The 22,451-nt window shown below is 46.3% G+C and overlaps 1 protein-coding gene across 2 annotated transcripts in view; it reads right to left on the bottom strand.

The window, feature by feature from the left end:
• The window catches only part of SLC35F4 (solute carrier family 35 member F4), a 118,928-nt gene that overhangs the window by 50,693 nt on the left and 45,784 nt on the right, over window positions 1-22,451 (bottom strand). The gene's annotated exons all lie outside the window — the stretch shown is intronic.

The following is a 22,451-nucleotide window of genomic DNA, read 5'->3' on the forward strand; positions in this document are numbered from 1 at the left end:
TTGCAGTAAGTCAGAGCACAACAGCTGAAATCCAGCATTTCTGAATAAACACCATCAAATCCTGCTCCCTGCACCTGTGCACAAAAGGGCTCCTCCCAGTAAATGCTCTCTGGGGGACATGGGGACAATGATCAATCATAGAATAACAGAATCAAAGTCATTAAGATTGGAAAAGAACTCTCATGGAGTCCAGAATTAACCCAGAATCACTGTGCCTACCACTAAACCCTTTCCACAGGTTTTCCATGTATTTGGAACATTTTCAGGGATGGTGATTCCACTGCTGCCCTGGGCAGCCTATTCCAAATCCTGACCACCACTTTAGTGAAGATTTTTTTCCTAATACCCAACCAAAACATCCCTTGGGACAACTTGAGGCCATTTCCTCTGGTCCTGCCACTTGTTAATGGGAGAAGGAACCAACCCTCACCTGGCTATGCCCTAGGGTCAGGAATCAGCAATCTAGAGATAATGGGAATGCAGCAATATGGTGAGACTCCACAGACTCTTCTGCTTCCTACAGATATGTCTTGACAGCAAGAAAACCTTGCATTAATTTCTTCATGCACATAAAATGCCTGTAGGCCTCTCTCTGCAGGAACTTGGTAAAAATGCAGATTCCTGGCAGGCTCAGTCAGACTGAACACACTTTTTACTCTCTCCACCAAAACTTCAAGAGCATGAAGAAGGAAAAAAAAAAAAAAAAAGGAAAAAGGAAAAAACAGATTTCCATGTGTCATGCTCACCTGAGCCTCCCCAGCTTGCAGGCTTGCACTGCAACTCAGGTGTGTATTCAGTGGGCACAAAAACTGCTCTCATGATTCAGAGTACCCAGTGAACTTGCCCTGAGGACGTCCAAGTCACCCTGCTCTGCTCCAGCTCTGTTACAAGTGGAGCTGGCTGACCTCCCTCACACCATGCTCTCTTTTGAACAGCAGCTTTTCCCTCGGGGATTGTCCCAGCAGTGGCATTTTGAACTGGTTTTACTCCATGACATGCCACCCAGGATGGTTTTCCCTGCTCCCAGGAATTCTGTTCCAGTTTTGAAGCAACTCAGCACTAATTTACCCAATTACTGCAAAAGGACATTGCAGAGGGTTTCATTTCTCTTGCTCTTTCACCAATCCTTTCTCTGTTACATGTGTTCCCCTGCCCTTCCCATTGTGGGATCTGGGGTGTTTAACATGAGTCTCCTGGATGACAAAAGCAATATATAAAAGTATGGAAGAATCTGGGCATTGCTCCGACCCAGGTGCAGCATCTTGCACTTGGTCTTGTTAAACTGTGTGAGATTTCCCTGCCTGGATCAGGTAACCCCAGAACTGAGGAGTGATGCTGAGCTGGGCTCTAATATGGGCAAAAAGAAAGTTGTTTTGAAATTGATCCCCAAACGACCTTGTGATGGCTTTGTTGGGGTAAGAGGGGAGCTGAAAAACAGGAGAAGAACAAATGGCTGAGCATGCACAGCCCATGGACTAGGTTTGGAAACCAATCATGAAACACAGCCCTCATTCCTTCCAGAGAAGCACAAACTCCTGAGTTCCAGGCTCAGGAACTCCTGGTCCTCACCAGACCAGATCCACCTTGAAGGATCCCAGAAGGAGCAGCAGGAGGGGGCTGGCAACAGAGGAAGCTTTCAGAAATCCCATAAACCAAATTAAGCTTTAACCTCCTCTTTCTGTAATCCCTGATTGCTTAAAGTAGCTGTGTAAACACTCTTCCCAAAGAGGGAAAAGCTGTGTTGGGAGAGGGCTTGAAGCAGCTGCTCTTCCTCCAGCAGAGCTCGGAGCAGCAGGACAGGATGCCAAGTACTTCTCTTGGCATACAAGCACACAGGGGGCTTGGAAGGAGAAGTTGGAGGCTCTTGAGCTAACAAATAAAACCTGGTTTGGATACTCTTTCTACTTGGTACTCTGTGTATGCTCAGGTTTTGTAGAGCAGAGCCCAGGGTTACACAGCTGTAAACCACAGAGAAATGCAGCAACCACATCCTCTGAGGCTTTCAATCATCCTCTACCTGTGCCTTCCTAACCAGGGGCACAATTTAATTACAAAAGCACAGCTGCCAAAAACACACTCAAAAGCCCAGAACTATTTTTCGTGGTGGCAGGTAAAGCAAGTATTTCTCTTTGCAGTGTCAACAAGCATCTATCAAACTGGCCCCTCTTTTGTCACTCCTTCCCTTCCAGCTGCAGCTCCCTCTTATTCTGCTCCCAGCCAATCCACACGTGTTTTTTTTTTCCTAAAGCACAAAGCAAATTGAAAGACAAAAGTGATGTCAGCACTCTGGTGAAATTTGGCCACTTCTCCCACTTGCAGAGCCCTTTTTCCCAACTTATCCCAGAGCAAGATGGACCCATAAGGAGACTCCAGGAGAACAAATCCATCACCACCCCTGATGATGCTCTGTTGCTTGAGCTGCCAGGGCATGGGTAAAGCTGCCACAAGGGCAACTCTTCGATGATCCTCCTCCTGTGTTTCTAGAAATTCCTGAACTAGAGAAGATTAATTGTTTCCTGGCCCATTTTCCAACACCTGCGTGGCTCGGCAGCCTTGGAAGCACGAAGGTGAGGGCAGGCTGCAGAGCAATCCATCCTTTGGTGCTCAGCAGAATGTGCTGAGGGCTCAAAACTAGGCTGGAAAGCACCAGGCAGGGTTCCCAGACCAACCCAGTCTCTCTGAGCTTTAACACATGGCACTGGCCACAGCAGAGAGTGGCACATGCTCCCTGTGTCCCAGCCAGGCCAGCAGCAGTGGTTTGGGTGGCATTCCTGAATTCCTCCACCCCAGGAAGGAAAATAACAGAGCTGCTGCTTCCCCCAGCACTTCCAGCTGTATTTTGGTTGTTTTGCAGCATGGGAGCAGCTCCCTGTTACAGGAAGCAATCTGTATGAAAATCTACACCTCTAAAATATGTCCCTTAGCACTGGCTGAAAACTGTGATTTCATTTAGCTTAATGACTGGGGTAATGCCCAAGTGTTGCACACTTAAAACACAAGCAGCAGCACCCCCCAGCTGAGTGCATTTTCAGGAGCACAACCAAGCTGTCCCTGTTCTGATTTGCATCAGCTCATTGCTTGTCAAAAACCAAAGACCAGGAATTCTCTCTGTGGGCATTTCTACTTGTGCTCATTAGTGTGGTAACTCAGTGCCACACACTCAGCTGGACAATTTGATTTGAGCTGACGACTAACCCGGCAACCACCACGATACACCCGCAGCTGTATTTTTTCATTTGCCTAAATTCCAGATTCTTATTTTTAAAAAAATCTTAGTCTTCTGACTGAATCCTTGTTGTACTCCCGTGGAGAGCAACACTTCCAATGACTGCAAGGGAATGGAGCTGGCACCACTTCAGAATCATTACAGGGAGACAAAGTTCTTGGTTACCTCCAACCATAACTCACCAGGAACATTCCTGCAGCAGATCTGCAGATGATTCCCTTTCAGCAATGTTCAGATCACGGTAACAATTCCAGCCTGTGGCCACATTTCAAAAGAAAATGATGGATTTTGTGATTTGTGAATTTGAGAACTTGCCATTTGTCACCACAGGGACATAAATGACTCTACAGTCACCCATTAAGAATCTCCCTCCCCAAATCCCCCACGTCACTTTGCTGCTTGGTAAGGCTCTGACCTGGAACAAACTTCCAACCTGTCCATGCCTTTATCTCTCCACTGACAACACCTCTGTGGAGACCAGGCTCTTCCATCCATGCCCAAGACCCAAATATGAAAATGACCTGATTTCCAGGAGTCCTGAGCATCACCAATCCCCATTGAAATCAAGGATAACAACAGGATTCAGCACCTAGAGAAATGAGGACAGGCACACTCTGAGGTGCCTGGGCACAGATTTAGAAGCGCAGTTGAAAATCTGGCCTGCTAATTTTACTTTCCAACAAACTGCTTCTTATTTATAGCTCAGACTGTATCAAGTATAGCACATAGTATCCACCCAGGAACTGGGGTGAAAGGCAAGAATGAGGACAAAAATGCAAGAGGTGTTTAAAAAAGCTTTAAAGAAGAGAGGGGGAGGGAAAGCAGATTTTGTTCAAGTGAAAATACACCGGATATTTGAGAAGAAGCACAAACACACAGAGCAGGGAATGGACCAATGGTTAAGGGACGCAGAGCTCCAGACCACCTGAAAATGTGAGCAATGCTATTATCCAAAAAATGAGGTTGAGACAGGGAATATGGAAACTGGGTATCTGCAGAATTCCAAGCACTGGTGATAGCCCTGGACTCACCCAGCTCTGCTGATGGAACTGATGCTTACAGAGATTCACATAATGCAACATTTAAAGGATTGCCTATTTATGACATGGAATCACAGCCAGATAAAATTCAAAATAAACAAGAAGGAATAAGCAGTGAAGCTCAACACTAGAACAGCAGGTATAATTCCACACATCTAACTCATATTTCCACACCGGCATCAGACTCAGGAACCAGCACAGAATCATTTAGGTTGGAAAAAAACTCTAAATGGTTGAGTCCAGGTGTTAAACACCTATTATTTTTAATCTGTATTCCCTGGGGAAGATGATTTCCCTTCCAACTTCTTCTCCAGATCACTTAGGGTTAACCAGTAGCAAAACCACCCTGGAAGTGCAAGCACAGCAAATGCCTGGCCTGCCTTTCCAGAGGCTCCTGTGCTCCCAGGTTCCTTCTCCTGCCTGGGGGAATCCTGCAGCATCTCAGGAGAGTCCATAGCTCCCTCTTGTGTCCCTCAGGCTGGCACTTCTCTGCACCTGGACACCTCACCTCCGAGCACAAGCACCCTCCTGCACCACAAATTCCCTGGAAACCTGCAGGGCCTCCAACTCAAGCTGCACTCTCCTGTTTTTCTTGGCTCCTGCTGGCACAAGGCACTCTCCAGGCTGCAAGTGAAGCCTTGTGAAGGCTTCCCTAGAACAGAGGCTGCACAGAGTTAAAGAATAAAGCAGGGATTTATTAAAAGGATCTCCTCCATGGATCCACCTTGGGCAGCACAAGAGCCCAGCCAGGGCTGCACCCCAGGTGAACCAAAATTGTCACAAAATGCACAACCACTCATGGTTGTGCACACTTTTATAAGTTCTGCTCCGTTTACATATTGAAGTTCATTGTCCAGTTACAGCTTTAGCCCATGAAGTTCCATCCTGCTTGTTTTTCTCTCTTCAGCCCACATTGTTTGTGCTCTTGGGCCTAAAAATTGGATCATTTGTCCTTGGTCCCCAGCAAGAGCAGGAATTGTTTTGTCTCCCTGCTCTGTGCAGAGAGCTCACCATCCCCTCATATGAACTCAGAACTACACACTAAAGCAGCACAGAATGTGAAAAATATAAAAGCTAAAACTTGAGGCATCACAAGGTCATGGATCAGCATCTCCAGGCAGTGCCAAATGGAGCTGGGATGAAGTCAGCTTCCCACAGCGTGCTCTGGGGCAGGCACTGGATATATTTGTATCTGGGTATATTTGCAGGAAGACAGGAGGAGTCTGCAGTGAGATATTGCTGTAATTCAGCACCTGATGAAGTGGTTGGGTTTGGGTTTGCAAAGTACATTTGAAACCAGTCTGGGAGAATAGTGTTTCTTGCATGTTATAAGCCTAAATTATTCATTACTCGAAAGAAAAGAGCAATTAAAACCAGTACTTTAAGAGCTAGGAACAAATTCAGAGTGTGAGAGAGAAATCAAAGGTGCCCAAAACACCCTTATTTGAAGGAAAAATGCTAATTATCTTGCTTTTTGCAGCACAGAGCTGCCAGATTGCCTGACCATAGCTTCACAACAAGAGTATATTTTCACTGGGTCTCCTTCACACACACACACAGAGTCCCTTTCTAATATTCCTCTTCAGATCCAGCTGAATCGTTGCCAAGATGCATTTGTATCCATTTTTGCCCATCTCCTCTCAGTTTAGAGCACTAACCAAGTGTTACCAGAATGTATTAAATGGAATTACGTTGTCGTTGAAAGGCAGCAACAGAAAGAAAACAGATTTATAGGCCGAGCTGTTCTTCACTGAGCAGACTGACTCTGATGGATGTTAACCAGATGAGTCACCATCAAATGAAGCTCTTTCAATCACCTGGCCTCACAGGTAAGGAGCCCTGCAGCAGGAACTCCTTTGGAGCATCCTGGGATAGTGGAAGGTGTCCCTGCCCACGGCACAGAGCTGGAATGGGATGGTCTTCAAGATCCCTTTGAACACAAACTATTCTATGACTCCATGAAAAATCTGATTTCACTAACAAGGTCAGGCTTTAAACTGATATTAAGTGACTTTATTTTGCTCCATCCTCCAGAATCTCCTCTCAAGCAGGGATTATCCTTGCCAACTCTTTATTACCACAAGCTGTTTGTTATAGCTCTGGAGTATTTGGAAATTTCATCCTATTTGCAGGGCTTTATCACCTTCCAAAACTGTTCCCTTTTAAGCCAATATTTCTCATGCTGGCATTCAGCCTGGAAGTGAATTTCTTTAGAGAGTTAAAGTAAATCTGTTCAGTATTTTCTTTATGATCATCAGCATGCACAGCAGTACAATCTCTTGGTGACGTATTTAATGCAGAACTGAGCTTTTTGTTTTGCTTTAAAAGGAACTCGAGCACAGAAGACAAGTAGGAGTTCTGGTGAGAGCAAAATCAAGACCTGAATCATACAAAATCAAGAGGCAAAGATGGAAAACTGCAGCACCAGCTCCAAATCCCTCCCTCCCAGTGTATCTTTTTCATCCCTATGGCACAACAGAAGCAAGTGATGCATGCTCATAAAAATACTAGAATGGGACAACATTCCTCCTCCAGGAAAGCTGGATATGACTTTCAGCTTTTAAATTAAATTTTTAAACTGTGATTTCACTTTTAAACCAGAATTTTTCAGGCATACGTACAACATGTTGGGCCACTGCCTTTAAAATGTATAATCATGAAAGGACATGAGGAGCACAAGCAGGGGGAATCATCCACAATTTGCTCTGGGAACTGTTACTGAATTCCATGATTTTGTGGCAATTAAAATATTAAATTATTGACAGAGTAATTTAAATGGAAGTTTCAGACTTGACCAGAGTCTCAGGAGGTTAAGTGATTATTTACCTTTACTTTTCCCTTTAGGAAATTTTAAAGGGTGTTTTTATTTTACTTCCTTTGAATAGTGCTTAGTCCTAGCAAGAAAGCTGCTTTAAACTGCTAGTGTTAATTATTCATACATCATGTTGAAATTCCCTCTAGTATTCAGCTGACATTGAAAATTAAAGTAGAAGTTTAATTATTTCCAGATTTAGGGGTTTTCACTGGTCACTTAACCACTAAAAATACTGTACAGAAGTTGTCTGTCTCTGGGGCTGATCACAGACACAGATTGTGTGAGCCAGAACTTGTAAGAAACATTGGATTTGCACCTAAAGAGTGGAACAACACAACTGCAACTCACCTGGACCAGCTTTGCTGAAGGCTGAGAGCCAGGCCTGGGGAAATATTTAGTGGGATGTGGGATTACTTAGCAAAACTATGTAGCAGTTAAATTCAGACCACTGAGTATGGATGTGTGGCCAAAACCCCAAAAAGAACATTTTACAGATACTAAATTTTTCAGTGGTGATGATACCAGTGTGCCAGATTTTGCTTCAAGAGGAGACCTCAAATCCTACAAACCATCATAAAAGTGAGGTGAAACACATTTCACCTCATCTCTGCTGCCTGCCAGCTCTCCAAGACATCCCTGGTGGTGGCCACCAGTGCTGAGGGTATGGAGCTAAAAGGCTCAGCACTGAACCACCTCAGTAATTCTCTCCTCTGACCCATCCCTGCTGCACTCCACAACCAGACTAAGCCTTTAAGGGCCTTGAGGGCAATGCCTGCAATATAATTTCATGTAATTGGACACCCCCACCCCCCCAAAAAAAAACGTAAAAAAAAAGTTTTTCTTCAAAGCTACAGCTTTGAATGATGAAACAGGGCTAACAAGACACCTCCAGAGGTCACTCAATCCATGTCTCTGGCAGAGCAGCCACTCAGCCTTGCAGGAGGATGGTGTGAGCTTGACCTGCTGTTTAAACCCTCCTTCACAACGTGCTTGAGAGATTCTCTGCCCTGCAGAGAGAACCTAACTCTGCCCTGACTGCAGTTCAAGCCTTTTGCTTCCTGTCCTGCTCCCAGTGTCCACCACAACCAGTGCAAACTGACCCCCAAAGTGTGCCACCAAGCAGGATTTCCAGGCTTTGCTGACTGCTCCAGCATCCCTGTGTGCTCCAAGCTACACTCCAGGTGTGCATGATGAGATTAGAATTAATTCTCTCACACATGGCCACAGGTAGGATGTAGCTGCTCCCAACAGGGAGGGCAGGGATTTCCAGCTGTGCTGCCAGGGGCACTGAAATGGGTGTGTGCAATGGTCACACTGTGGATTTCAGGGGTAAAACCCAGGTGGGAAACTGGCGCCCTTACATGAACAAATAGGCTGGTAAAGTTTGACAAATGTAGCTCAGCTGATCCCAAAAGGTGTTTCCATGTGAATTAATTGGTGAGGGAGGGATACCCACTCAGCAATATTTACACACTCTGAAGACAGATTTTCCTGCATGTAAGACATCCCTGCAAGCAGTGCTCAGTCTGCTCTGGCAGCCAGATTCTCTTCCCAGTGGTTCTCTTGCCACTTGGCTATGCCCATCCAAACTTCTCTGGACAGGGAATGCCAGTGGAAAGGGTCACACAGGACAGCTCACACCGTCCTGCTGAGGCACCCTCAGCCTGTGGGCCATGGAGGGAGCTGGGCTCCTCTAGACAGCTCCTTTGGGATCAGCTCAGGAAGGGAATCCTGTCCTCACTCACTTTTATGTCCTGATTACCAGCACAGAGACTCCCCTTCCATGCAGAGCCATATTTCCTGGCCACTGATTTTCACAAAGCCATTAGATTATCCTAATAGTCCCCAACAGAGTATCATAGAATATCCTGGGCTGGAAGAGACCCACAAGGATCACTGAATCCTAATCCACGCCCTGCACAGACACCCCAGCAATCCCACCCTGTGCCTGGGAGCATTGTCCAAACACTCCTGGAGCTCTGGAAGTTCTGGGGCTGTGCCCGTTCCCTGGGGAGTCTGGGCAGTGCCAGCACCCTCTGGGGGAAGAACCTTTCCCTGATACCCAACCTAAACCTCCCCCTCTCCCCACACCCATGATATATTGTGTGCTGAGCAAAGAGATCCCAGAAGTCAGCCCAACTTCCCATTCGATTTCTCCACAGAAAACATCAAAGTGCAGCTTTCTGCTCGTTACCAGAGGCTGGAGCTTCACTCTGCCTTTCATCATCAAGGTCTGAAGGAACCTTGTGGTGCTGCAGAACTGACAGGGATATCTCATGATGGAAAGATTCTCCTCTGTCTTCAGAGGAAACCAGATCCTGGGTAGGACATGCCTCAAACCACTCGCTGTCCCGTGTACAGACCCTCTGACAGCCACACTGCTGGGACAGTTCAGCTGGCACAGGGACACATGGCTTTTGTCTGCCTCACAGGGGCTAGGAAAAAATCAGATAACTGCTCTGAGATCCACCAGTGGACCAAGCCAAAACCAGCCCAGCACCATCACAGCTCAGTTGCTTGGGAAGGAGCAGAACATCAGCAGACTCGTGGAGATGAAGGTATCAGTGAAGTTATAAAGCATCACAGAGATGGAAATACAGCTCCTGAAGGATGTTAACCACCAACACCAATCCTCCAGTGTGCACACTGACCATCTGCTTGTCACTGCTCTAAGCAATCTGGAGTCAGAGTGAACCATTTCTTGCTGACTTTTCTGGCATTTGGTAAACCAAAGTTTATTGTTTTCCTTCCAGTTCTCCAGAGTAAGCAGCTCTGGTGCTTACAAGCCTTCTAAAAGCCACCATCCCTGGCAGTCCTGACCTGCTCTGCTCCAGGGGCCCAGCTCAAAAGCCTTTCAGCTTCTGGATTCATTTGCTTCACTGATCTCTAAGCCAGGCAAGCATCAGGAGTGCATGAAACAGTGCCAGGTTAGGAAACTGTGATGCTTCACATGTTTTTTAAACAGGCATCAGAAATAGCAGCTAGCAGAAAATGAAAAACGAGACCACAGCCTGAGATACTTTAAATTATTTAGGTTTTCTCCTCATGGAAAAAGAAAAAAAAAAATCAATAAAACACTTCCCCACTGAAAACAATGGCTGTTCTAATATTCACCTTGCTGGTTTTAAAACTTGGCCCCAAGTTTCTGGGTTTAGTGCCAGCCAATGGACCTCAGCAGGCAACCAGAACTGAACTGAGGCCTCAGCTGCTGCCCAGTGACTGCATCACAAGACTGTCCTCTCTTCCTCCTCCTGCCCTGATGTCTCAAATGGAAAAAAAACCCAATCAAATCACACCAAAAACACCCCCAAAACTATTCTAGCCAGTCCCATAAAGATGCTTACAGTTTAAAGAGTAGTGTGAAACATAAAACTGCCACAAGAACAAGACAATTACAGCAACACCCAAGTGAACCCTGTAAAGGCTTGAAAAAATCCCATCCTGACCCTCAGCACTGCTCTCCAGTGTGTCTCATGACAGGCAAGGGACAAAATGCGTCTCCCTTGGCCATACACCCTTTATTAAAGCAAGAGGGAGTACACCCCACTAGAAGACTCCAGAAACTCTACTCACAACTTTCAATTCCAAAGAAAATCCAAAATACAAACACCCTGTATGTCAAAAGATAATATAAAATCCTCTGTACTGGAGGCACCATTGAAATAATGTGATTGCAATAATTAGGAGCACATCAGTAGGTAGCTTTACCAGCAAGAATCTTTCACAGATGTCTCAAGGGACATTTCCTAAGCCAGGCTTTGTTAAAAAAATGAAAAAAAAAATATATAACAGCTGATTTGGAAGCTGTGCATTGTGAAAGCTGAAATGGGGCTGACAGAAGATAATGGAACTTTAACTCAGGAAAAGGAAGAGTCTTTAAAGTGCAACACCCCAAAATCACCAGGCAGTTGGAAAACTTGCCTGTGTCCAGTCCTCTGCTCCCTGTAAAGCCATAATGAGGAAATTCCACTCCTGTGGCCATGGGAAAATAAACCCACCTGTGCCCCAGCCCCACATTAAAGTGCAGAGCACTCAGGCCACCACTCATCCATCCCTTCCAGAGACTCACAGCTCTGGGCACCACAGCCAGGGCAGGAAGAGGCAGCACAGACCCCTGAGCCATTCCCTGTTCCACCCCAGGCCAGACGCCTGCAGCCAGAGCTGGATGCATTTTTAAATCAACTTAGTGCTCCACTCAAATCTTTATGGATCAGTGCTCCCACAAGAAAAAAATCACTGCAACTGGGGGGGGGTGTCCATTCAAACCCTCCTGTTTATTAATGTCAGTATATTAAATACCTTCAGTGTAGACTGAAGGATGAGAGCACCTCCCCACTCACCATTCCCATGGTTTTTGCCTCTTCCTGCCTGGGTGGATGGGAACCAGAAGGGAGGAGCTGCACGTTGGCTTTTTGCAGATATTTTGAGTTGACATGAACAACAGCTGACAGGGAAGTGCAGGAGGATTTAAGGTTTCAAGTGCTGGGAGGAAGGAGGGGCAGGGAGAGGAAGATCACCCATCTGGAAGTGCTTTGGGAAGGAAGGGATGGAGCAGGCAGGTCAGAGAGATGACTGCCATGATAGCCACCGCTCATTTTCCTGTCTTCCTCCTCCTCTTTTCCCCCTCCCCTTCATTTCACCAAGTTTCCTCCTTGACAGGGTTTGATGCCAATGTTTTCAAAGTCTGCACAGCTTTGAGCCCTGTTCTTCCAGCAATCCCACTGGCCAGAGCCCCTCACAGCAGGAAAATACCAACAGACTCGGTTCAGCATCTATTTATCAGTGCCAGAGAATCAAATGAGGCATCTGAGTTGAACAAACATGAAATATTTCCTGTAATTTTGGTACTTTTCTCCCTGTTTTCCTATCTGTGGAAGCACAGCTAAGCATATGCAGAGCAGGCTGACAAACACAGCACCAGGCACTCCCCTCCCTGCTGGGGGATCTACCACAACATTCACTCTAGCTGGTAAAAGAAGGAAGATTTTAGGGTGATTATCTTGAAACAAGGGCCAGCCTGCTCAGGTTATCCAGCTAAGAAACGTGTGAGTTTTCTTTTAGCAAGGCTTAGACCTGTCTTAGCTCCACGTGGATGTCCCTGTGCTGCACAGGCCTTGTTCTTGTGCATCCTGGCCAAAAATGCAGCTTCAGTTTGAAAAACAAAGAAGAAAAAGACCCTCTAGTGTGGGGTTCTGTTTTTTTTTTTTTTATTTTTCATCATGGCCATGAGTTCCATTAGGATCTGTATCTAACACTACAACTGACCAAAGCCACCAGGTCTCTGCTTCAACACCTTTCATGTACAGCACAGTCAAGAGCAACCCAGGACAGGACTTTTCTGCTGCTCCAGATGAACTCCAGACTCCAAAGCAAACAGACTGTATGATCACATATCACATGTCTGACAAGCCAGCATCCCACTGTGATAGCCACGGTCAAAACCACCCCAACTGGAAACACTTTCTGATTCAAAGTGTTTTGCATCAAAGAAAGAAGGAATAGTTCATAGCAAGGCTTCCCCAGGGTGCCTGATGAAAAGCAGGAGTTTCAGGTCACTTCTGATCAAATAGAGTGAAAATAGAGAGTGAAAACATGCAGGAAAACTCACTTTTTTTAAACATTGCTGCTTGCTGTGGAAGTCACCCAGCCTAGCACTTCTGATCCCACAGAAAGTAAGAACAGAGGCACAAAGCAAAGCATCAGCTCAGAGAGACAATCTCAAGAGAAACAATCTCAAGAGTTTGTCTCTGGGTATTAAGACTTGCTGCAGAGGTCTGGAGGCTCAACAGGAGATGAGGTTTTTGAGCAGAGATCTGAGAAATGAGCAGAAAGGATGTGGTGCTCACAGGATGCCTCCCTCGTGCAAAGAGCAGCAGAGGTGACAGGGTGAGGGTGCTTTGTGACAAGTTGTCTTTAGCAGGCAATGAAGAGCAGAGACAGACAGGGTCACATGGAGAAGTCAGAGAGCCCTTACAAAGGCAGGCATGCTGAGGTAGAGGGGAAAAAAGGAGCTAAAAAGAACAAAAATACAGCACCTGCACTATGCCAGGGCACTGAGCCTTGCTGCTGCAACTGGATTTTCTTACCCATAGAGCTGTTTGGTTCCCTCTATATCTCTCTGTCCTCTTGCAGAGCCATAACAGTGATGGATTTCAGCTTTAGGCACTTCATTGCTGACCATGGTTAGCCATGTTCTCTATTACAATTTTTTTCTTCCCCTGTGCTGCTCATATTGGCAGAACATGACCTTTCTGCACCACTCCTCCCTGTGTATCCCCCAGGCTGCTTCTTGCAGCTTATTTGTTCATGATGGACAAAACACAAAACTATTTGGCACACCACGATGAGCTTCAAAATGTTTTTTCCCTGATAAATCTGAGGCTGAAGCCAGATCTCAGGGCTGACACAGTGGGCCTCTTGTCTGTGCAGAGGTTAAAGCTTGTTCTGCTCTCTGAGTGAGACTCTGAGGAGCAAAGAGTGACAACCCTGGCACTGCTGAGCAGAACCCCTGTGCAGGCTCTGTCCTGGCTCTGGCTGCATCTCTGCTGTCACACAGCAGCCACAGAGTGGCAGACAAGGTACCTGGAGAGCACATCACACCCTGAGACAGCTGAGAGCCTCCTGCAGCACAAACCTCCCTGCCCTCACATTCTCTGGACAGAGAGACATCATTCTGCCTCTCAGGAGAAGCACAGAGAGAAGAAGAGAAAACAATCTTTATCTCTGCTCCTCTGCTTTTCCCATGTGGAATGTGGTGTGGGGATTGTTTACCTGCAGCGATTTCTGGGTTGGATTCTGGTGAAGGTTTGGGGTCAGTGACCAGTGGGATCCAGCTGTAGCTCGGGCTCAGCACAGAGTCATGAGTTTGTAGTTAGTCAGACAAGTAAGTAAGAAGTAAGTATGTAGAACAGTATAGTTTCTCTTTAAACAATATGTTAATGTAATATAGTATAGTGTTAATAAAGCTATCCTTCAGCCTTCTGATCTGGAGCCAGACATCATCATTTCTTCCCTAAACCGTGGTCACTGCATTTTTACTGTATGTGCAGGCAGTGTCCCAGCCTTGCTGTGCTGCCCAGGGATAAAAAGGATCATCAGCAGGCCTAGGACAGCTCTGGGTTTTGCAGAAGCCAGCCCTAGAGATGATAGCATTGCTCCAGCCTGCACAAAACTTTGTAAAGCCAAGGCAGAACAGCTCCTCTGTAATTAAAGAGCAGTGAATTCACACAGGGAAGCCAGAGTTGTTGGCAGCAAATTCCAGCCTTCCATTTAGCTGAGATCCAGTGACTGTGTTCAGAGAGCAAAAGACAAGGTGACCTCCCTATCATACAATCATAAAATCATGGAATGGCTTGGTTGGAAGAGACTTTAAAGACCATCCAGTTGCAAGCCCCCAGCCAAGGGCAGGGACACCTTCACCTAAATTCAGGTGGCTCCAAGCTCCATCTAATCTGGAGTATGTCCAGGTATGGGGCAGCACAGCTTCAGCACCTTCCAGCCCTGGCACCCTGTGTCAGGGCATCACCACCCTCACAGTCAGGAATTTCTTCCTTCCATCTAAGCTAAACCTCTCCTCTTACAGTTTAAAACCATTCCCTGATCCCAGGCTTCAGCCTTGCACAAAGCCCAGGGAAAGGTTCTACCCCAGAGGGTGCTGGCACTGCCCAGGCTCCCCAGGGAATTGGCACAACCCCGAGGCTGCCAGAGCTCCAGGAGTGTTTGGACAATGCTCCCAGGCACAGGGTGGGATGGTTGGGGTGTCTGTGCAGGGCCAGGAGTTGAATTTGATGATCCCTGTGGGTCCCTTCCAGCTCAGGATATTCTGTGACACTGAGCCCCCTTTCCCTATCACACTGCACATGATGTGCACATATAGGCCATAACCCAAATACCCTGCCTTTCCACCTGGAGTCAGCAGAAAGAGCTGCCTTCAAATAAAAGCCACATCATCTTCTGGGAAATATCTGTGCCATAATATGCATGAGCCAGAAATAGACACTTCAGTACTGTCAGTCCCCTGCTCCATCTCCTCTGCACTTCTCTGCTCACCCACCAGTGCTTCCCTCCCTGGCTGTCCCATGGCAATAGGAATGGGCTGGAATGTGTTTCTCAGCCAACAAACTTGATTATATGCTTCAAATCGCTGAACTATAAATATTAGGAAATATGCAGGAAACCTTAGGCAGCTCACACTTCAGCACTTGTCTCTCAATGGGAATTTAATAGATGCCTGAACTTCTCTTTTCCAGTCACGTAAAGGAGAAGGAGGGAATGCAGGCTGCTCGTTTCCACACGAGCACCATGAAAACACCAGGGAAGAGCCAGATTGTGAATGTCAAAACAAGAGATTGGTTCTGAAATATGGGGAGAAGTTCGTTCTAATGATCCTAGCAGCTTACGTACTTATGTAATGTGAAAAAAAAATAAGAAAGCAACAAAAGCCTTCTCCAACTTTCCCTTCCTTTGGTGGGGCGATGGCAGACGTGGTTTGCCTACAAAACACATCCCTGTCAGCCCAGTCTGAGGAGCTGGCAGCCTGCTCACAGCACAAACCACGGGCTGCAGCCGAAGGGAGCTCGTGAGGCTTTTCTTTAGTGTCTGCCTCTGCCCTCATGACTTTTTCCTAAATATATTCACCCCCCCTGCAACCTCCTTGTCTGCTGGAATCAAATGCTCTTGGGGCAGAAGCTGTGTCTAAAATTCAAGCAGAAGGAACGGCGCTCCAGCACAATGCACCTCCCATTTCAGAGACGGCCTCCCAGGTGCTACCACAACAGAAAGGAGAGTAAATATTTGCTGTAATTCTTTGGCACCCTGGGATTTGAGCCTGCCAGATACTGATGCAAAAGCAAGGAAAAAAAAAAAAAGGTTGAGAGCCCCACAGGCTGTTCAGCTGATAGGCTCCCAGATTTGATCTCCTGTCCCTGTGGGAAGCCACTGAGGTGGCACTTCCAAAGGGCACTCAAACCTAGAGGTGGCCCAGGCAGCTGGAAACAGCTCTGGCAGCAGGGATGGGCCAAGCAGGAGAAGCCAGGGCAGGGTTTGGTTCAGGTGTGAGTGTGAGCTCTGAGGAGCTAAACTGGGAGCTGACCAGTGCTTCCAGTGAGGAGGATCTGGCACTTGCTGAAGGGTCAGCCCATGCTGCTGCCACAGGACTGGAGGGGAAAATCACTGCTGCAAAGCAGCCTGTCCCTGTTCAGTCACCTGCCAAGGAAGAAAAAACCATCCCAAGAGCCAAGGAGAGAAGAAGGACTCTAGGACAACACAAATCCAGGGATTTGAGAAGTGACTCAGTGACTGCTGACAAGGTCACTCACATACCCAGGACCAGATAATGTCCAGATGGCCAAGGGTGCTCCTTGCACAGCTCATCTGGGGGTCTCACCCAAGACAAGCTGTGGACTTGAGGGCCTGGAAATCAAAGCCAAGAAGGTCAAGAAGCTTTTTGAGGCCAAGCTAAGGAGGGAGACATCTGAAAAAGTGATGCCTTGACCACACTGGGGCAGTAAAGAGGGTGCTCAGTCACAAACCACAGCAGAGCCATGAGACAAGAGGAAGGGGAGAAATCACAGGCACAGCCTGAGTAAAATTACAGCCCATTCTCATTGTTCCTTGTAAGCCCCATCAGGAACTGACCCGGGTTCCCAGGACTCTGCAGAAAGAATTATTTTCCAAAATTATTTAAACTGTGAAGGGTAATTTACTTTTCTGCTTAAATAATTTTATGTAATCCCTTCACTTTCCACCTAAGCAGTACCTTCCTTTTTAAACCAGAACTTCAGAATATATTTCATTCATTGATTAATAATGGAGTTAATTAGTCTTTACTTAGTTTTTGCTTAATGACCTAGCAAAGGCCTCAGAGTTTGGCTTAATAACAGTGCTGCAAGATCCTTCAGCTGATGAATTATGGCATAATAATTAACATCCTTGCAGTTGTCAGGCACAAAGCCTAGTGATGTACAAAGCCTCTGCACACACAGCATACCAATGATGCCAGTAGCCCACAGTTTGATGTGCTTATTGCTGTCATATCATAGCTGATATTCAGCCTATCTGTAAAGTATCCAGAGAGGATTTTTTTCAGTTATAGAAACATATTTAAGCTACAGAACATCAACAACAGATTCAACACAGACTGTTATGAAATGAATCCCTCATGTAGATGGTTCTGTCTCAGAAATCCATCAAAAATACAAATTCAAATTTTGCTTCCAGAAGAATCTTCTAAACATAAATCAGAGAGCTGTTCTCAGCTCCACAATTCTCTAGTCATTGTTGATCTCAGCCTGACCTAAGCCAGAGCAATTAACAGCAGTTAAATGGCTGTAACTGATGTGACCTGGTGTGGTTCTTCACGGAGCACCCTGCAGCCCAACAGAGACACCCAGTCCCTGCACGTCCTACCCAAGCAGCCCTGAGTGTTTCACCTCCTCCAGCTTTTAACCAGACAGCCTGTGATAGTGTGGAAAACTCAGTTTTCAGAAAGAATAGTTCTGTCTGGAAAGAGAGAAATACAACACACTTGGACAAATCCACCTGAAAACTCAGCCTGGAATCTAATTCCCTACTCATGGCACAAGCAAACAGTGGAAGCAGAGGAAAAGCTGCTGACCTCCCCGAGCATCAGTAAAAACCAGGAGATTCCAGTAACTCCCAGTGCTCCAGCACTTTCCAGGGAATACTCTTGGGAGCTGTAGGCAGCTGATGATGCCCAGAGCTGTAACTTACCTGGCAAAGGAAAGGACTTCCCTGACCAGCTTCTCCATTCCAGTTGTGATAAGGTGTCTGATGTTGGAAATGGGGTTGTGTATTCTATTCCTGTCTGTGGGGCAGTTATCCTCTGCTCTTTGGGCAGTTTTCTTTATCTCTTCCAGAACCAATCCTCCCTCCAGGAGATCTCTTCTGTGAGTGTCCCTGCATGGCTGAGAAAATTCCATCATCCCATGGGGAGATGCTCTGCTCAGGGGAGGAGCCAAGCATTCCTACCTGGATCCAATCTGACCTGGGAACAGCACAGCAGTCTTTGCCCCCTGCATTCCCAGAGGAGCAGCTTTCTTCCCCCTGCATTCCCAGAGGAGCAGCTTCCTTCCCCTGCATTCCCAGAGGAGCAGCTTTCTTCCCCCTGCATTCCCAGAGGAGCAGCTTTCTTCCCCCTGCATTCCCAGAGGAGCAGCTTCCTTCCCCCTGCATTCCCAGAGGAGCCCAGGCCCATCTCCCCCAGCCCTGGAGCTCCAAGGAAAACTCCCCCCTTGTGCAGATCCTGCTCCAGCAGAAGCACAGCTGGAACTGCAGGAGGGCTGAGCCCCCCTGGGATGGGACTGAGCCACTCCCTGACCCACAGCCTGCCAGGGCTGCTCTGACTCTGCCAGTGTTGCTTTGTATTACTGCATTGTTTATTTTTATTTTCTTCCCTAATAAAGAACTGTTATTCCTGCTCCCATATCTTTGCCTTAAGAGCCCCTTAATTTCAAAATTATAACAATTCAAAGGGAGGGGGTTTGTGTTTTCCATTTCAGGGGAGGCTCCTACCTTCCTTAGCAGACACCTGGCTTTTCAAGCCAAGACACAAGGATTGCACGAAAATCCACTGGGACCAGGAGCTCCTCAGCTGCCACAGCAAAGATGCACCTGGGTGGTTTTATCCCTTCACTGAACATCACAAGTAAAGCCAAATGTGGCCCAAGTTCCACATAAATTGCTAAAAGACCACAAGACCTATTCAGTCAGTAAGAAAAACTATCCCACCAATGCAGCCTAAGCTGTCTGGATGTCTGAATACAGCCATAACTATTAGAGCAGGAACCTCTCCAAGGCCCTTTAGTTTCAAACACAAATCTTTCACTCAGATGAATCACATCAATCAAGTCTGCTTGAAAATCTGCCCTTAAGATGAATGTGCCCATCTTCAATAAAAGAGCAGCTCATAAAGCCCATGTGAGCTGGGAAACAGCTGGATATGTGCCCTGGCTGGGTGGCCTCATCAGGTGTGCACCTTTGAGACACCTGAACACTGCTCTGAGGAGAAGACAAGGGCCAAGGGGCTTTTGCAGGGCCTCTGACAACTCCCTGAGGTCTTCTGATCACTGATCTACCTCCTCTGAGACAAAGAACTTGTGAAAATGTCTGTGGGAAGGGGGAATCTAGAGCAAATGCTTTACCACAGAGACATTGAAATCCATCTGTTTTACTGAAAGCAACAAAAAAATGAGGAAGGCAATAACACACTTCCTAGAAACCAGTTCTGTTGGAGTGTTAAGATACCAGTCAAAGCTTCAAGACAAGGCTAAAAGAAGTGAAGACTTGTGCTGTGACTACAAAACACACTTTTCTGGCCAGGTTTTCAATCACCAGGTTAATAGAGTTCTTCATGGCACTGGTGTAAGTGCCTACCTTGGCTCAGCAGACCAGAACCCATTCCCAGGAGCAGCAGTGCCTGAAGCCACCTTCTCCTGAAGAGAGGTTTCAATTCCAGAGAACAATTTCTGGAAAAACAAACGGGAGCTCTGCAGCAGCTCGAGCTGCCGGGGAAGCTGTCAGCCCTCGTGACACCCAAGCACAAGCAATCTCTCCAGCTGCCAACGTGGAAACAGCTGCCCAGTTCTTGCCTTGCCTACAAACAGGACTCCTTGGTGTCAGCAGGAATCACAAACCTTCAAGGGCAGAGCATAAATTGGCTGCACAGGCTCCACCAGGTACCTGATGCCACTTTTGGTTGAGCTACCTACTAAACTGATGCAATGCCCAAAGGTAAATGGAGGATTCGTGAAAAGGCTCGAATTTGGAAAAATTCAGATGGCTTTGAATGCTCAAGACTGAGCTCAGGTATTGTATCACAAAATCACAGAATCACAGAATGGTTTGGGTTGAAAGAGACCTCAAAGATCATCCAGTTCCAGCCCCCTGCCATGGGCAAGGACACCTTACACTATCCCAGGCTGCTCAGAGCCCTTTCCAGCCTGATATTGGACAGTTCCAGGGATCCAGGGGCAGCCACAGCTTCTCTGGGCAATCTGTGCCAGGGCCTCATTACCTTCAGAGGGAAGAATTTCATCCTAATATCTAATTTAAAACTACTCTCAGCTTTAAACGAGTCCTCCAGTGCAATCACTTCAGGCCCTTGTAAAAAGTCTCTCTCCACCTTTCTTGTCACAATTACGTCACCCAAAACCCTTCTCTCCTCCACAGTCTCTCTGATCTCTTAGCAGAAGTTTCAGGCATGAAAAAGATGATCCAACAGAGAAGATGATACATCCTTTGCTTCACTGAGCCCACTTGAGCAGAACGTTTCATCAATCCATTTAATGCCAAGTGATGGTTTGGGTTTGCCTGCACATGCAGAATCAAAAGACTTTGGTTTTAGGCTGGAGTGGTAAAACTTCAACCTGACAATGTGAAACATCACAGTGATTTAATGACCACATCATTTTGGCCAACACAGCAGTCTGCCTACAGTCTGTCTGTAAAAACAGAGCAGATGGTCCTAAGCTTTCTGGCAATGATTTTTAAAAGTTTTAAGTGTACCACATGGCAGACTTCAGGCCCAGGAATGGCTTTAAGGAAAATACAGCTTTACAAAGCCCGCCTCAATGACTGTGGATGGAGTCAGGGAGTGATTGAAAAAGCCAGCACAAAGGATTCCTAGTACTTGGTGAGGATGGGAAAAAATACCAGAGTTTAAAAGCAGGACAAAGCAGAAGTACCACAAAAAGTCAATCAAAGGCAGGTGAGAAAACAGTGGAAATTAGCATGGAAGAAGAATACACAATAAAAGAGGGAAATTGGAAAGGAGCAAAAATGCCAGAAGGGTGGTCAGGCACTGGAATAGGCTGCCCAGAGAAGTGGTGGGGCCACCATGCCTGGAAGTGCTCAAAAGCCTTATGGATGTGGCACTTGGGGACAAGGGTCAGTGGTGGCCTTGGCAGTGCTGGACTCCATTTTAAAAGTCTTTTCCAAGCGAAACAATTCTGTGATTCTATTACTCCAAGAGAAGGGAAGGACAGAAAGATGAATGACAGTGAACAGGGACCCCCTTGGTGCTGGGATGGAGGGCCAGGATGTAAATCCACAGAGGAAAATCTCTGCATTCTCTAATGAGGCCTCAGAGGAGATTAACTGTGACTGTCTTTTGGGAAATGCATGAGATTATTCTGCAGGTACAGAAATGCCACAGTTTGAAGGCTTTTAGGAGCTCTAAGCCCTCAGGAGGCTTTCAATGAAAGGGCTCAGTGTCTTTGAAGGGCATTATTTTGGCAGGATGTTTTGTAAGAAGGGATAAATTGAAGACCCAAAAGAATGTCCTAAGAAACTGGCAGGTGAACAGAGACCTCACAGCTCTATCAGGTGCACTGCAAGAAGTCCATGGAGAATTCTGTGACCATAAAGTTCCTGTAAACCTCTTAGCCTCAGGTGTATGTTGGGTTCAAAGAGGGAACAATCACCAAGCAGCAGACATGGGATAGTTAAAACTCCTCAAGAGAGAAAAATGCAAAATGTTTTCATGCTGCAGCACAACAAATGACAGGAGTCGTTTTTCAAGAAGAAAATGCTACTGTGCAGACAACTGGCTTATCATGTGCTATTAAGTGTAAAAATTAGTGTAAGATAGGCTGCTAACATCATCACTCAAATCCTTCCTTGGAGATATGCTGCAGCATAATAGAATTTCTCCAGCCCCAGATAGAAGAGTAGGAAGCCTCCTCTGCATGAAGATTAGCTAAAGCCATGGCTTAATCTTTCCTTTTGGACTGCTCAAATCTATGCTTGTCTTCAAGAATCCAGAAGGCAAAGTTAAATGTAGATAAGGTCACTGTCAGTACAGGCAGGACCTGGGAAGAAAAGCCACAAACCCTTGAAAGTGCCTCTATTTATAATAAATCACTGAAAAGTGTTCAGCCAGTTAAGGTGGCACAGATTACAGCTGGCAGAGAGAAAGAGGAGAGCCCTTTCCAGGCTGCCAGCAGAGTTGAGTTTATAAGGAAAAGTTACAGAAAGGGACAAGCAGGGACACTGTTGATTCTTTTGCTTCTTTTCTCTGTCGAGGTTGGGATTAAATGCTTGAGACAGTACTTCTTGTTTGGACTCAGATGTTTGTTAGTTTTCATATCTGTTACAGTCTCACAAACCCTGAGTTCTGCAGCACTTCACTCTAACAAACTAAAAATGGATCCTCATCTCTCTGTCTACAAGGCCTTTCAAGGATAAACTGTCCTATTAAGAAATGACACCTCAATTATTTTTATTTTTAACCCAATAACCAACCACCCATGCCTGCAAATGTGGACTTTTTTATCCAGTCACACAAAACCACCCAAACCCATGGAGAAGAAGGTGAAGAAGAAGGTGAAGAAGAAGGTGAAGAAGGTAAAGA

The sequence above is a fragment of the Lonchura striata genome, chromosome 6 (genome assembly GCF_046129695.1).
Source record: "Lonchura striata isolate bLonStr1 chromosome 6, bLonStr1.mat, whole genome shotgun sequence".
NCBI lineage: Eukaryota > Metazoa > Chordata > Aves > Passeriformes > Estrildidae > Lonchura > Lonchura striata.